The sequence below is a fragment of the Protopterus annectens genome, chromosome 8.part0, assembly GCF_019279795.1.
Source record: "Protopterus annectens isolate FY-2018-M chromosome 8.part0, PAN1.0, whole genome shotgun sequence".
NCBI lineage: Eukaryota > Metazoa > Chordata > Ceratodontiformes > Protopteridae > Protopterus > Protopterus annectens.
Window position 1 is genome coordinate 562,518,576 of NC_056741.1, and position 16,713 is coordinate 562,535,288.

Consider the following 16,713-nt stretch of genomic DNA (forward strand, 5'->3'; position numbering starts at 1 on the left):
TGCTAATTATTACATTGCATATGTTTCTCAAAACTGCACAAGAAGAAAAAAAGAAGGGGGGGATAAAAACACCTCTTTACAATCTCCATTACACCCAAAATAGCATGCAAAGAAAACCATACAACACAGATACAATACTATTAAGAAAAGAAGGTGTTTCATTTACTTACAGTTAGCGTTCTCCCCTTTCTTCCCCTCCCCAAAGCATTTTTCCAAACATTAAAGACATGAAGTAGGGCATTTACCTGATTCCCCCACTCAGCAAACCAATTTTGAAGAAGTCCACTGTTTCCGGATTTTCTTGTGCTGTCATATTTCAGAAATATAATTAATGCTTTGTAATTCCAAATTGATACTGATTATATTACTGTTCTTCTCCATCACCCAGATCCTGTCTCTGCTTCATTTCCAACGTACTCTCAGTTTTTCTGGTCAGCTGTCATGCTCCTTCCTTCTCACCAACATTTTCTGTTGAAATACTGGAAAAGGTTTCATAGGTGCAGTCTCTCTGTGGTCTTTATTACCAGAGGAGCGAGAAGCCGAATCTCTTAATGTTTCACAGCTCAGCATTTGTTGGACAAACTTTTGTATTTCCTCCTTAGCATGCACTTTATCAAAAAATGATTTTGTCCCTCCAGGGAAGAATACCTTGAATACAGCTGGATACAGCAGTTTGAATCTCACATCTGTGCCTCAACATTCTCTGAATAGAGGGATCAATTTACTTCTCTTTTGCCTGGTATACAATGAGTTATCATTCTCCATGAACACTCTGCTGCCACCTACTTTTAATATTTTGTCAAAATCAATTCTTTCTGCTTCTAGGATTGCATCCTTACTATTAATGGTCTAGGTTGCTTTCTTATAGCTAGATTTGGAGGATACACACAATGTGCCTGTTCAACTAATAAGTCCTGCTCTGGAATACCAGTCCAGTTGCTTATTTGTGCTTTCATAAATTTAATGCAGTCAATTCCTTCCAACTTCTCTGGTATAGCTGGAAATCTCAAGTTTTCCCTATGTGCTCTATCCTCTAATTCTATTATTTTTTGAAATATCTCTTCCTGAGCAGTCTCATATTCAGCCCGCCTTTTCTTCATTTTGACCTCTGATTTTTTGCAGCTTTATCATCCCATCTGAATATCTGTTTAAAGCTTCTTCCATTTGCTCCAGCCTTTTGTTGTTTGTGTTCATATAGTCTATCAGTGTTTTGTTTATTTTAACTAGGTTTGTATGCAGTTGTCTTGTATCATCTTGCAGGTTATTGGAGGTCATGTCTGAAGGTTGCATTATTTTTGCTGCGCAGCTGCAGAAGTCTCCCTAGTCAGTGTTTCTTCCTCACTTTTTGTAGCTGATTTTTCCAGGTCTTCTTTATTTCTTTATTCCTGGGATCCAGGCAGTGTACTTACCAGCCAGTTACTGAAATTCACACATAAACACAAGTCTACTGGCCTTCTCTGCTGAGTTTCTGTTTTCACACTGGGAGAGCTAAAAACAAGCTGTTAACCAGTGTGCAGCCATCTTGGAACCCTCCTCTTTCTTTAATTTATTGTTGCCACTAGTATGTTGGTCATATAGAGTGTTTTTCTATGTAACAGACAGCTTCAAAAATCACATGTGATGACGGTGATTCAAAAACCTGTGTTAAGAGATAAATCAAGCCTCAAAATAGGGACATCACTTCAAATATAGGGTCATTCTGTGCAGGGGTAAATCAGGCCTGAAAATAGGAACATTCCTCCCATATATGGACAGTTGAGGGGTGTAGATGTGGGTATGTGATCTGGGAATATAGGAGGATTGAGAGAAGAGTACAGTTATAGCTAAATTTGTCTGCTAGTAGATTGGCTATGCCCTCTGGGTCTGAGTATGTGGTATAATTTACTATGAGTTCTGTGCAGTGCTGGCCATTGTCTATGAGGTTTCTAACATAGTTAAAGAAGGCTTTGTGGTTATCCTCTAATGGGTGGTTATTTTTACCTCATATTTGTTTTTGGTTGACTTGATCAGGGCCCGGAGATCCCTGTTTAGTTTAGTAAGAGTGTTTTTCCATCGAGAATTTTTATTTTTGTGTGCAATGAGTTTTTTCTTTTATTATAGAATCTATTTATATTTGGGTTCCACCATAAGGGTTTGTTTGCATTTACTAAGGATGGGGCAGATGTGTCTATGCTGCTATTTACATGTGCATAGAATTTGGCAGCATAGGTTTCCTCATAAGAAGTGAAGTCATCAGGTTGGATGCAGATTTCCAATTTAGTCAGGTTAGTACAAAAATGAGTTGAATGACATGCTAAGTCTTGTACTTGGTATAGAATTTAACCTCAGTGTAGAGATGAGGAGTTGGTATACAATAATATATACTAAATAGGTGAAAGTGTTGCTATCTTTAGTGGTGGTAGCGGCTAAAAAAGTCTTAACCAGCAAATAGAAAACCAAAGAAATCATTAATAAAAGACGTAAAAAAAATATTACAAAGATGAAAACTATGGAACTGAGAACTTTTAAAGATCAGAAAGGGAGCTGTATGGGATTATGTAATGAAAATTGAGATTGAAGAGAACATTGAAAACAGAACAATGCAACTAAGACATAGATCTAGTTGATAAAGTAGACTGTATTACAATATATGGAGTCACTGGTCCAATTGTTACCATTTGTAATAGAACAACATAGGTTCATAGGTTCATAGGTTCATACTAGGCTATCTGCCCAAGGGCATTTATAAGCCTAGCCCATAGTTATTTGGCTTTCGCCACCCCTTTAGTTTGAATAAAACTATGCCTATTATTTTGCTGTGCCTCTGTCAAGCAGTGACACTGAAGTAATCCCTGGGGTATATCTGCGATCCCCCATCCATTGGTCAAGATTCCTCTTGAACAAGGCCAGCGAGGTGCTCTGCCTCACATGTACCGGGATTTTGTTCCACAGCATAGGGAGTCTCTGGGTGATGAATCTGTCCCTCCAGCATGTTCTATTAATAACCGTGTCAAGGTTTAAGTCTCCGCCTTGTGGTTCTGAGGGATCTAGATTTTTGAGGTGAAGCATATTCATCAAATCAGGGTTTGACATGGCCTTATATGTCAGGCACAGGTCACCTCTGAGCAAGCGGTATGAGACTGAATAGAGCTGGAGTTCTTTCAGTCGGGCAGCATAAGACATATTTTTGAGACCCTTTATCCTTTTGGTGAGGAACTTTTGGGGCCTTTCCAGCTGCTGCAGGTGTCTGGTCAGATACATTCCGAATGGGGCATTGTACTCAATCATAGGTCTAATGAGTGATGAGTACAGGGGCGATGACCTCCCTTGATCTAGATGTGAATCCCTTCATGATCAGGTGGGCAATGTAGAAGGTTTTCCTAACTACTTTAGCAACATGAGTGTCAAACGAAGGCTACTGTCAACCTGGGTCCCCAGATCCCTGATGACTTCTTCTGTGCTCAGTGGATTGCCACCTATATGGTAGCTAGGGGTAACCTTGTTTTTCCCGAAGGGTATGACTATGCATTTCTTGGCATTTAACTTTAGGCCATGGCTCTGGCACCAGTTATCCGTTTCTGTGAGGCCCTTCTGAAGGATATCTGTGTCAGATGTGTTTTCGACTATGGCCCAGTTTGCAGTCATCTGCAAACTTTGTCAGCCATAACCCTCCTGTGTTTGCTTGTACTTCAGAAAAGTAGATGCCGAACAAGAGTGGACCCAGGATTGAGCCCTGTGGGACACCACTTGTGACAGGCTTTGAGTCTGACATGGCTCCAGCAACTCTGACCCTGTGGGTTCTGTCACTTAGCCAGTTTGCAACCCATCTTGTGATGTATGGGTTTACATTCAAGCTGATGAGTTTCTTGATGATACCTGAGTGGGGTATTGTGTCGAAGGCCTTTGCCAGGTCAAGGTAGGCTGTATGGACTGCCTTTCCCTCATCAATGGCCTTGGTGACTGTCTCGAAAAAGTCAACCAAGTTTAAAAGGCATGATCTGCCTTTGACAAAGCCAAACTGGGTTGGATCCAAAGTCTGCAAGTTCCCTATGTCTTTATTTATGAGTTCCATTATGATCCTCTCCATGGCTTTGCAGATAAGGCTTGTCAAGCTAATGGGACGGTAATTTCCAGGGTCGGTGGAGGCACCGCCCTTGTGAAGTGGGACCACAGTCGCCGTGCGCCACTCCTTGGGTACATATCCTGAGGTGAGGCTAAGATTAAACAGCTGTCCTAACTGCGGGTTTAATTCCTCATTGAGTTCATGGAGCACACAGCCGGGACACCATCCGGTCCCATGGATGCTGTGTTTTTTGCTTTGGAGAGAGCAGTTCTCACCTGGGCGTTGGAGATGTTTGGGGGACTACAATCCTCTGGTGTAGATATCTCTCCTTTTGGGGGGGGGAGAAGTTTGCACTGAACCTGTCAGCCAGTATGGTGGCAATGTGTGTAGGTTCAGTAATCTTCACATCATTTTGAACTAATTCTGAGCATATCTGGGAGTTTCCTCCTAGGTTTCTAACATAGCTAAAGAAGGCCTTATGATTGTCTTTTGAATCCTTGGCGATTTTTCTCTCAAAATTTGCCTTGGATGATTTTATGAGAGCTCTTAGTTTTTTACTTATAATGATCAAAGGTGTCTTACCTTTCAAGGATTTTGCTCTATCTTGTAGTAGCTTCCTCCTTTTGTTGTAGAGCTTGTTTATGGCTGGGGTCCACCAGACTGGACGCTTGCCTTTGGTACAAAGAGTCTTAGTTTTGTTTGGGATTGCCTGATCCATGCAGTCCTGTAGGTGCTGGTAGAAGGCATTTGTAAGTGATTCAGCGGTTTGAGTAATGTTTACCACTGGCTCAGGGGCCTTAAAGGAGACCACACTAGTTTTTAGAAGTGTGAAGTCGGCCTTTGAGACGTTTTTCACTGTGGTCTTTTTTGTTTCAGGTGGGGGCGGGATGAGGACCTCCAGCGAGATTAGTTTATGATCTGATCTCACATGGTCACTAATTAATTCCTGATCTCAAATTAAACTGTAAATTATTTTACTTGTGTATTTATCTATTTCTGTTTAAGTACCAGTGTTAAACCAATCTGGAGATCAATGCTAAATTGAATAGCTATTTGTCATATATGTATTTACTGGCTTAACAGTGTCAAGTTAGTGAAAGTGAAATGTAAATACTGATTCACATGATGCTATATATATATAAAATGGTTGTATCAGCAATCTGAAATAGAAACTGCACTATGCAGAGGATTACACTTTTTTTGCAAAAATGAAAAATGTTGCTGTTTAAAAAAAAATAGAAAAAGTTTCTGTATGTATACTATATCACCAAGTCTGACATTACGTCCCTCAACCAAACTTTATCAAGTGCAAATTGATCTTTACACTCTCTTCCATTTGAAGAATTTGCATTCAATTTGTCAGGTCTTCCAAACTTGTAAGCTAATTTGTACCCATTAAAATGTATTTGCTCATCAACACTGGTCTGATTTACTGTTGAAATAAAAAAAATCATTACTGAAGTGGAGTCTTTGGAGTGTGTATCACAAAACTAACCCCAGTGATTTCAGTAAATTTCATACAGCATGAAATAACGTAAGCAACGTCACCCTCACTAGCAAAAACATCTTAAAACAGCATATATATAAACTCCCCCAAAATCTGGAACTTAGTTGATGCCAGCGACCAGGGTGAAGGAGATTAACACCATCATGTTTTCTGCATTTGAATGATGCAACAACAGCTTTAAGTTTCTCTATGCACTTTCTCAAGTCCACTCAGAAGTTCATCTCTATTTTATTTCCAGTAAGCAATATACAACATGAACCATGGAGGCATCCTCATTTTTCTCTGCAAACATTCATACCTACTTGTCCATAAACTTCTCTTGAATGTCAAAACCGAGTTCCCAGTGTTATGGGACAAGACCAGCTTATTAAAATGTATATTCATTTCAGTTTATTAATGATGCTATAATATGATTGTTAAAAAGCAAATATAATTTGTATGCAGGGCTTGGAAAAATACAGTTTTATAAGCTACAGTATTGCTGTATTTTAAGCTGCATTCTTTTAGTATGTAATAAGAGAGAATAATAAGTGTTGCAGTTACTACAAAAGGAATTTGTTAGCCTGACTCCTCCAGAATAGGAGTGCGTTGTTGCTAGAGCAGGTTTAAAACATCTAAGTTCAGAGACAAGACCCCTTGGAAGCAGGTGGATCATGTATAGGAAGGTGTTCACATGAAGTCTGAGGTGAAAATCACGAGGGATGAGGACATGTGCAAAGTTTTCTATAGGACACAGTCAGTATAATGTAATGAAAGTGCATGACCAGGTTTGATAAAAAATATGTATAAAAAAATGTGGTTTGTCTCTATTCAGAGACACTATTTTGACATCTGCTATGAAGACTGTCGCCCACCGCTGTAAGAATAAAATTTCTGTTTGCACATTGTTCCGGACTAAAGGCATATAAGGTAAATTCTTAATGTTATTTATTTATGACTATAACACCAGCTATAGTCAACCTGCCATCAGACGTTTTAACGATTGCTGCTCACCTTACTGCATTCTCAGTGACAGGATGCATTAAAAAATCCATCATGGAAGGTATTTTACCCCATTGCTGAAAACAACCTCTTGTGGTTTCCTTTGATAATGGTGGCCCTTGCACTTCCTTGAATGAATACCATCCAGTAACCTTGCTTCATCCATTATCAAAAATTATGAAAAACTGCATTAACAGTTACATTATAGACTACCTTCTCAAAAAAATCTGTAATCAAGCACTCAGTATGGCCTTTAGACCCAGCCATGGAACCAGCAGAGCCCTTCTTCATAGGTTTCATAAGAGTTTCAAGGCTATTTTAGTCTAATGACATTGTACACCTTGCCAAATCCCACCCTTGTGCTTTACCTCCTTTTTTAAGCTGTATGAACAGTATGATCAGTGTGGACAGTGATCCTCTTGAAAAAATTGACAAGGCTTAATAGGCATGCTTTCCTTTTGATGAAGCCAAATTGTTGGGAGATCAAACTTAATGAAACTTTTAATGTCATAATTAATATTTTTATTTTATTTATTTACACTTTGCTGACCAGGTTAATCCTACCAGGCCAATGGCCTCTTTTCAGGAGGAAACCCGAGCTGGTATTCATATTGGTTACGATGTACTCCACAGCTTTACAGATTATACTTGTAAGGTTGTATGATCTGCAAATCTCAGGATCAGTGGTGGGACCATTCTTGTAGAGGGGCATCATCACAGCAGTGTGCCAGAATTCAGGTACATAGCCTGTGGCTAGGCTTAGGTTAAACAGTTTAAGGAGATGTTCAGTAAGAGCCTATTTGATGCTGTTTAATAAGCACATAGGTATAACAGGACCTATGATTCATAGGTGATTACTAGGCTAATGAACCCAGGGGCCTTTCTTACATAGCCATGCTTCCTTAATGTATATAACAAATTTTGATACCTAGTGTTATTTTAAGAGGTATGTGTAGACTTGGATATAGGTGGTCAAGCATTTACAGGTAGCCTCTCCCTTCTAAAGACATAGGTGTCAGACAAGGGGTAAATTTCTGATTCCCTATCCATTGGTCCAAGTTAAGCTTGAATTAGGTTAGGGAAAACTCTGCTTCACATGGATGGGAGGGCTGTTCCAGAGAAGGGGTAGTATCGCAGACACAGAATTGCTCCTTCAACATTTCCTTTTTATGTTGCAGAAAATGTTTAGGTCCCTATTTCAGGCAATTTTGATGTTATTTGTTTTGCAGATGTGCAACAGGTCCATCAGAACAGGATCAGTGGATGCTTTGTAGGCCAAGCATAGATGGCCTCTTAACAGTCTGTAGGATACTGTACAGAGATAGGTCTTTGAGGTGGTTTGCATAAGATAAGTTGTTTACGCCATACTTTCTTTTTGTGAGGAGCCTCTTTATGCCATGTATTCTTTTGAAGAAAGTGTTTTTGGTTTTAGATAATACCTTAAGAACATTTTCTTTAGTAATGATGGAGAGATAAATGAATTTGGGATAAGTAGTGTTGGAATAGGTGCTTTGTTGTTGAAGCTTGCAAAAAACTTATTTGCTAGTATATTTGTGATGCAGTTTGGGATGGAGTGGGTCCCATTAAGGAGAAGTTCAGAGAAATACTGAGTGTTCTTTCTTAGTTTTCTAATGCAGCTAAAGAGTGGTTTGTAGTTATTCTGTGCTTCAGAAGTTAATCTTTGCTCACGGGTAGCTTTACTGGTCCTTATAATGCTTTTCATTTTCATTTCTCTGTAATATATTTCATACTATTCTCATTTTGAGGAGTTCTTTCATTATTTTACAGTTTAAGAGGCCTTTTCTCTTATTAAAAAGTTTGCTTATGTCATCTGACCACTAGGACTTTTTTCTAAATATCTCATTGTATTTTGTTATAGTTGGGACTGTTAAATTTATACATTTGTCTAGGTGGGTATAAAACTCCTTAGTAAAGTTGGCTACTATGTCGCTGTCAATGGTACTGATGCCATGGGCAAGCTTAGAGATTTCATCATATAATTGTATAGGGGTCTCCTTTAAGTATGGAGATGTTGGTTACAAAGTGTGGGGGGCTAAGAATAAATGCCAATGTTTATTGCCTGATTTAAATGGAGAAGGACAGACTAGGGGACTGGAACAGGTAGAGGGAATATAAATGAGAACCCGATTCAGAATATTTTTGCCTCTAGTGAGTTCATTCTTTGACACAGGGAATTCCTGTTCATCAAATCCAGAAATCTCTGGGCATGCCCTCCATTAGAGGAATAGGTGCTCCAGTCTATAACTGGGTAGTTCAAGTCACCTAGGATTATGGAGTTATTGCTTACTGGAATTTATTCTAAAACATCAGGACTCTAATATGAACATCTAGAGACATGGAGGGGGTTCTTTAAAATGGTATGATCTGGTAGTTTGTCTTATCCATGATTAAATGAAGTTCTAGGGGCTTCATTTGTGGGTCTCTCAGTATCATTCTAGATGAGATGTGGTTCCTGAAAAAAAATGGAAACACCACAGCAATTTCCCCCCAGGTCTGATGACATGATAAACACAAAACCTAGATATAGATGGATCACTGTTTTTACATTTAAACCAAGTGTCTTTAAAAACACATACAGATGGACATGTTTCAGATGCAGGTGCACCTCAAGATCGAGCAATTTGCTATATAGACTTCTGACTTGAGGAAGAGCCACCAAAATGTGATCCAGTTTAGGGACTGAAGAATTTGTTAAGTTGGGATGTTCAATATATGGAAACTCTTTAATGAGAGATGTAGGCCATTCATTGCAAAACAGGTAGGACTGTCTATCACTTCATTCTGGGCAGATACGTACCAAATCCCCCTGGAATGACAGCACCTATTAAACCCATTTATCTTCTTTTTATACCTAGGCATCTTTCTTGGTGAAAGAAGGATTGCACCAGAGTCTTGTCTACATCTGTCACATACTTGGAGAGTCAAATCCAATGGACTTCAGTTGAACTAAGTAAACTAAGTAATCAGTGGATAGTGAAGGTAGAAAACCAGGTAAGTTAAGGTTCCAAACATGTATTTAAATACCAAAGCAAAGGAAGCAAATACACTAAGAACGTTTGTCCCTTACAAATTCTGATGAAGGCCCACTACAATTTATAAGGGATGAAAGCACTTAGTGTATATGTGTGCTTTACTTTGGTATTTAAATAAACGTTTGGAGCCTTAATTTATCTGGTTTTCTACCTTTGCTATCCTCTGGTTACTTACACACTTGATTTCTGACATCTCTCTCCTCATTTCTCTTGGGGCTTTGTGGCACAGGTCATTACCTCCCACATGAAGCACTGCCATGTCGTAGTCATGCTTGTCTTGAGAAAGGATCCTGAGGGCTGTTGTAATTAGTCTGTGTTCCTGGCACCTGACAGGCAGCTGACAGTAATCCCATCCTTGTCCGTGTAGGTGGGGAATTGGTATGTCTAACAGTTATAATTACTAATACATCATTATCAGAAGCTAGTTTTGCAGTACTTGACTGTGACTAACTATGCTATTGGTGACTTATTGTTGTAGGTGTGCATGGAGTAGGTGAGTAAAAGGATTTCCCTGACACCTGTTCTTACAAGTTCTAGGAATTTCCATGAAGCTTTGACAAGGATCTTTTTACAGCATCAGTGTATGACAGTTTAGTGCATTTTATTTGAAAATGTGGTAGTTGTTGAGAAGAGAATATGCCTTTGTCATGCTCACTGTGCATTAATGTTTGCGAGGGGATGCCTCCATATTTACTAATTGCACCTATCACAGACAAAGACTTTTGTGTTAAGTAGTTCATTATAAGTGAGCATGAGAAAGATATTACACTGCCTTAGGATGTCAAGTGCTAAGAGATGGACATAGAAGAGGAAAGTTTGACCCTCTATATTGTCTATTGCTTTATGTGTTATCTGACTAGGTGCACACCCTTGTAAAATGTTACCTGGCTAAGTGGTGTCACCAATAACATGCACCAAGCACAGCTGGAAGTCACATTGGAGTACTCAGACACTTACAAAATGGAAGCAATTAGCCTTCTGACACAAGAACACTACTGCTACAGTTTCCAGGATGGCCCCTACACCTGGATGAACAAACTGTTTTGGTTAAAGAAAAAATAATACAGTCACAATTTAAATTCTTCAAAAACAATCACAGCTTCAGAAATAGCAAAAATAAGACAAAATGTAATATAGTTTTTCTTCCTTGGTGTAGAGACACTCAGAAAAGTTGTCAGTGTAGGTTTAAAATGGTTCCAAACCAGTGTACTAATGTGTAGTTTGGAGCAGTTCAGCCACAAAAGACCTGGCTGAGTATATTTTTATAAATTTCACAATTGCATATTTTGCAGTGTGGAATACTCTTGAACTTATCAAAAGCTTTTGATACTGTCTCACAGAGCAAAAGACTCGGCTACAAAGAGAACAAATCACAAGCAATGAAATGGAACTCTGTTGCATCTGCACACCTTCTGCCTCTAGTGTCCCATACGGCTCAGTGCTTGGCTCACTTTTCTTTATAATTCTCATGAACAATATGCCACCTAGCAAAAGAAGTTGAATGGACAAAAGTGATTTTTGAATTTGCTCTTCTCCTGTGTTTTTGGTCTTTTTTCTCTGGCTTGTCGTCACTCAGCATTTCAAGTGCTGACATTTCAACAGGGAGCCATTTCTTATGCTATTGTTTAGGTCTGTGCTCTGTACCTTATATGAATTATGTTTAACTGTGTAATGTCTGCTGTTACTTGTTTTCATATTATTGTTTTCTGACTTGGAATTATCTCCTGGGAATGCACTGAAAAAGGGGCCTCCTAACTGAACATTCCTGATCAAAAAATGTAAATAAATAAATAATATAATATAGGAAATGTGCTGTTACAGTGACTCAGGTAGACTGAAGTATGACTCCCATACTAAAATGGTCTAACTGGATAACTGGTGCTCTAAAATAGCATGATTTTATCACTGTGATATGTTAAGGAGGTAATCTTTTATTTCCCTCAGCAAGACTGGTAGCTACATTTAATCAGTACAGCTACTGAGAAATGAAACTAATTCTCATCATTTTTCTTTTTTCAGTTCCAAGTAGTGAAAGGTAACAAAGCTTAATTTGTTTTTAACAATCTTTTCAACTGCATAAGCAAATAAAATATTTGCTGACCTTCAAATCTGATTTAATTTCAAAAGACTACTGTCTGTAATTTTCCACTGCTGCCCACCTGTGACTAAAGGCAGAAACTCTTCAAGTGGCATAAACTAAAATATCTTCACTTTCTGTCATCAGTTACTAAAATATACTATGTCTCCATTTCTGCTCAAAAATACAAACAGCTTAACTGTAACTGCATATTGCATGTACCACATACTATATAGCTATACAATAATACAATTTCTATTCTACTGTATATGCCATATTACTTGTCTTCTACCATGTTTTGTATTGCACATTATATTTTGTTAGTAATGTATTCTATTTCACATTTATTAGTTATGTGTTACATACTATTTTCCTGTGTCACTACTGAAAATGTGTCTTGATTTTTTTTTTGTTTGTTTTATTTGGCCTATCCTGGTTACCAGAATAAAAAAGTGAATACATAAATCAGTGTTTCCCTGTGTCAGCACATCCAACATTGTGCTCATTCTCCACAATGACACACTGATACCATTAAGATTTCTTTATTAAAACTGTGATGGAAACGAAGCTCCCATTTCTAAAAATATAATGCCATTATTCATAAAAACATAATAATGTCACTATGTAAAGCAATAGTAATTTGCACTTTAACTGATAATTAAACTTGGTACTCTAATTAACAAAAGTCATTTTTTTGATTCCTATAAGGAATTATTCATGTTGCTAATGCAATGTATTGCCTTGCATGCAGTGCAATTCAAAACAAACAAAAAATAGTTACAGCCACAAATCACACATTTTAAAGTCAGAAATAAACTCTACATGCATTTTATACAGGTACTGCTACATCCCTGTTACTTTATATATACCGACTCTAAGATTGCTCATTTACTTCATCTAGTAATGCAAAACCATGATAAATAAGCAAAGAGATGTGCCAGAACTTTCCACGTCTGTCACAAATGCAGGCAAAACTCTGGTGTTGAGTGGAACCCTTACTTCTCTTAGAAAGATGCCTAGGTTTAATGAAATGGTTTCCAGTAAGTGTTAGCATGAGATGAGATGTTAGACGGTCCTACTTGCTTTGCAAAGGATGGCCTGCATCCCTCATTTAAAGACTTCCACAAACTGGCTAAAGCCTTTGATGTACACACAGCACCTTTATTAGGAACAGTCCAGCTAGTGGACATTCCAATTTAACTTTCATATCAGATCTAAAACAGACTCACATTAAGCTGGCTCTTCTCAGTTCCAGAAGTCTCAAGTACAAATTCCCTGACCTTGAGGGTCTCAAGCATTTGGAATGTATCCATAGCTGTGTAATTACTGAAACTTGGTTTAAATGTATAGAAAGCACTATGTCCATACCTGTGTTTTTGCACCTGCCATTTATTTATTTAATATTTTGTTTACCGGAAAAGTCCGACTTGGAACTAAGCCAATTTTCAGCAGAGGCCCAGGGAGAAACACTCCAGACGCATGTCTTTGTGACGTGAGAGGAAACCCACATGAACACAGGGAGGACATGCAGACTCCACACAGAAGGCACCCCAGATGAGAATCGAACTGGAGAACCTCTTGCAGTGAGGTGACAATTCAACCGCTGCACCAGTGTGCCGTCCCACGCCTTCAAACCTGATAAAAACTGCTGTATTTCCATAGATGTTACAGACCATATCACCTCTAGAGAGATTCTCAGACACCCACAAACTGAACACATTGAACTTCTTGAACTTTAAATCACACTAAAGAGGACTATCGGCGTATAGTGTGTTAAAGGGCACCCACTATGTCCTCTGAAAATCATGTAGATTTCCTAAAGGTACTTAATGAACTCCCCATAAACAAGACCTCCATTATTTTGGGAGAATTTTTCTACCCCTCAATAAACTAAGAGCACCTATACCTCCAATATAGGATATACCCAATGTACTTACATTTAATAAACAAAATCTCATTGGACTAGACTGATAACAAATCCTCTAGAAGACATAATAGTCTTAATGCGGTCCTTATAAATAAGTTTCTTTATGCAGTATTATGCTGGTATCTCCTTCCCTGGTTAAGTTGGATCATAAAGTATTAACTTTCACCTTCAAAAATCTGTAAACCATCTAAAACTAGTATATCCTAGAATTTAAGGATTTGAAATGTACTAACCTCCTCAAATTATATAACAAAGTTTAAAAATATACTTATACCAGCATCAGATATCCAACATTGTTTTAACTCATTCAAAATGGTACCACATACTTTGACCCAATAGATAATGTCAACAGATTAGCAAAACAATTCAGTGCAAATTTTACCCCAGACATGATTGTCCAAAGCCTACTTACTCTTGAATTTCTTGACCCCGCCCTCATCATCACTAAAGAACATACAATGAAGGTGTTTTCTTAGAGCAAAAATACTTCCTCCATGGGATCTGATAATGTACCTGGCTGTTTAGTGAACAACACTAAGCATGTCCTGGGAGAGCCACTCTGTAAACTATTTAACATAAGTTTAACCACAGGCTTTATCCCTGAGGTTTGGCAGACAGCAGTAGTGATGCCACTGAGCTTTGGTTCACATCAGTCTTAATGCCACTCCATAAGAATGGCCTCACCACTGACCCCAGTCATTTGCAAAGTCATGGAACATATTATTACTGATGTGATAAACTATGATATCAAAAATCTCATCAGACTAGACCCACAACCATTTGGCTTTTAGAAAAGTAGATTTTGTATAATGAATTTGGTTAGCTTCCTCAAAAATGTAGCATAGACTGTTGGCAGTAGTCTTCCTTTCCGCTTGGCATACCTTGACTTGGTGAAGGCATTTGACACCATCCTCCATCTTCCATGCTAGCCCATTTAGTAAACTGAATGTATTACAAATAGTTGTCTATGTAGTAATACGGATAGCAAACTGTCTAACAGACAGAACCCACTTAGTACAGGTGGCATGTGCCTCATCAGAGACTATGAAGGTGAGCAGTGGTATCCCACAGGGCTCAGTGCTGGGGCCTGTTTGTTTGGCATTTACTTTTCTGGTATCCTGACCGTGTACCAAGACCAACAGCTAATCAAGTCTGCAGATGACTGCAAACTAAGAGTCATTGCCAAGCCCCCCTTTGATACCAAACCCTTCAGCAAGAGCTTACACTCATTAATACCTGGTGTGCTAAACGTGATCTTAAATTAAATGCAAAAATGTGTAATATTGTCACATTTGGTAGATGCCCCCTTCCACCTAGCATACAGCATATACAATACCCCACTCAAAAAAGAGAATGATGTTAGAGACATTGGAACTTGGGTTGACAGTACCTTTTATTTTGATCTTGTAATGGCAGTAGTAAGGAAATCCTTCGATTTAGCACAGCTAGTTTCCAAGGGAGAATCATGCAGAGGTAATTGCACCTGTATACTCGATTGATTAGGAGAGTTACTGAGTACAATGCCTCATCTGGCATATAGTTTTCTAGACATATCAAACAGCTAGAAAGACCATAGAGATTCTTAACTAAGGAGATAAACCCCTAAGTTAACAGAAAAGACTGAAAGCACTGTCCATTAATTCAGTATCTTATAAACTCCTGAGGGGTTACCTGTGCCTTGCCTTTCATACCATTAGGGACCCAGTAGTCCTGGATCTCTTCTTATCTCCACAGATCAAATAGTCCCTCAAATACCAGAACCAAGAATATAATTTTTCACCAGCAGGTAAATAAAATACAGTGGAAAGAGAGGTTTATCAAGCAGCTCCTCCCCCACCTCTGGAACAGATGACTCCTCCTACAAATTAAGCAGTGTGATACATTACCTTCCTTGAAATAGGAACTGAATGATTAGATGGGTGTTCACAAATTTACCCTGGGCATGATTGACCTAGGTATCCTCATGAAAGGAGGATACGGTCTAATGATGGCTACTGGTAAGATATAAACGGTTGCAATACTTATTTGCTTTGAATTTCCTATGATCATAAATATACACATACATGTATTTATGTATATGTGTATATTTGCCTATATATACATGTCCTATATATATATATATATATATATATATATATATATATATATATATATATATACAAACACACACACGCACACATATTTAGGCATAATGGTACAGTGGGTAGAGTTGTCACCTCATAGCAATAGGATCTGTGGTTTGATTCTCGGCCGTGGTACCTTCTGTTAGGAGTCTGTATTCATGTGGGTTGCTCTGGTTTCCTACCACAGTCCATAGAAATGCGGAAGATGGTTTAGACACTAATTTGGCCGTAAATGTGTGAATATGTGTGTGTGGTATAGAACAGCAACTACATCAGGACCAGCTGCCTGACGGTGTGAACACTGGTTCTAGAGGATTGTCACTGTTGATTTTAAACCCTGACCCCATGAGCAAAAATGAGAAAAAGGGGATGTGGATGGATGGATTTGTATATAGATATATTATTACACCTGCACTTAGTCAGGTTTGGAATTACTAGCCCAACTGCACCAGTAAAGACTTAAAAAAAGTAAAAAGTCATGAGCAGTCAAAAGCCATGTACTTGAAACACTTGTATGTCTTTAAGGGGTCATTTCCATATATCCCATTTTCTCCACTACAGGAGGTGTAAGGTATTACGCAATGAAGACTCTAGTTTTGCTGGGTCTTTCTTGTTGTTTTTACCAAATAGTTTGTGTGACATTTTTTAACCTTTGGTTTGATATATATATATATATATATATATATATATATATATATATATATATACATACATATATATATATATATATATATATATATATATACATACATATATATATATATATATATATGTGTGTGTGTGTGTATATATATATATATATATATATATATATATATATATATATGTATATGTATATATGTGTGTGTGTGTGTGTGTGTGTATGTATATAAACATATTGAAGAGCAACACAGTTATTATCTGATGAAAACTTAAAAAAAGTTATTCAAAGATTAAGTTGAAAATGTTATTGTATAATAGTGATCCATAATGGCAGGTTAATTCATATTTTACTCATTGTGGT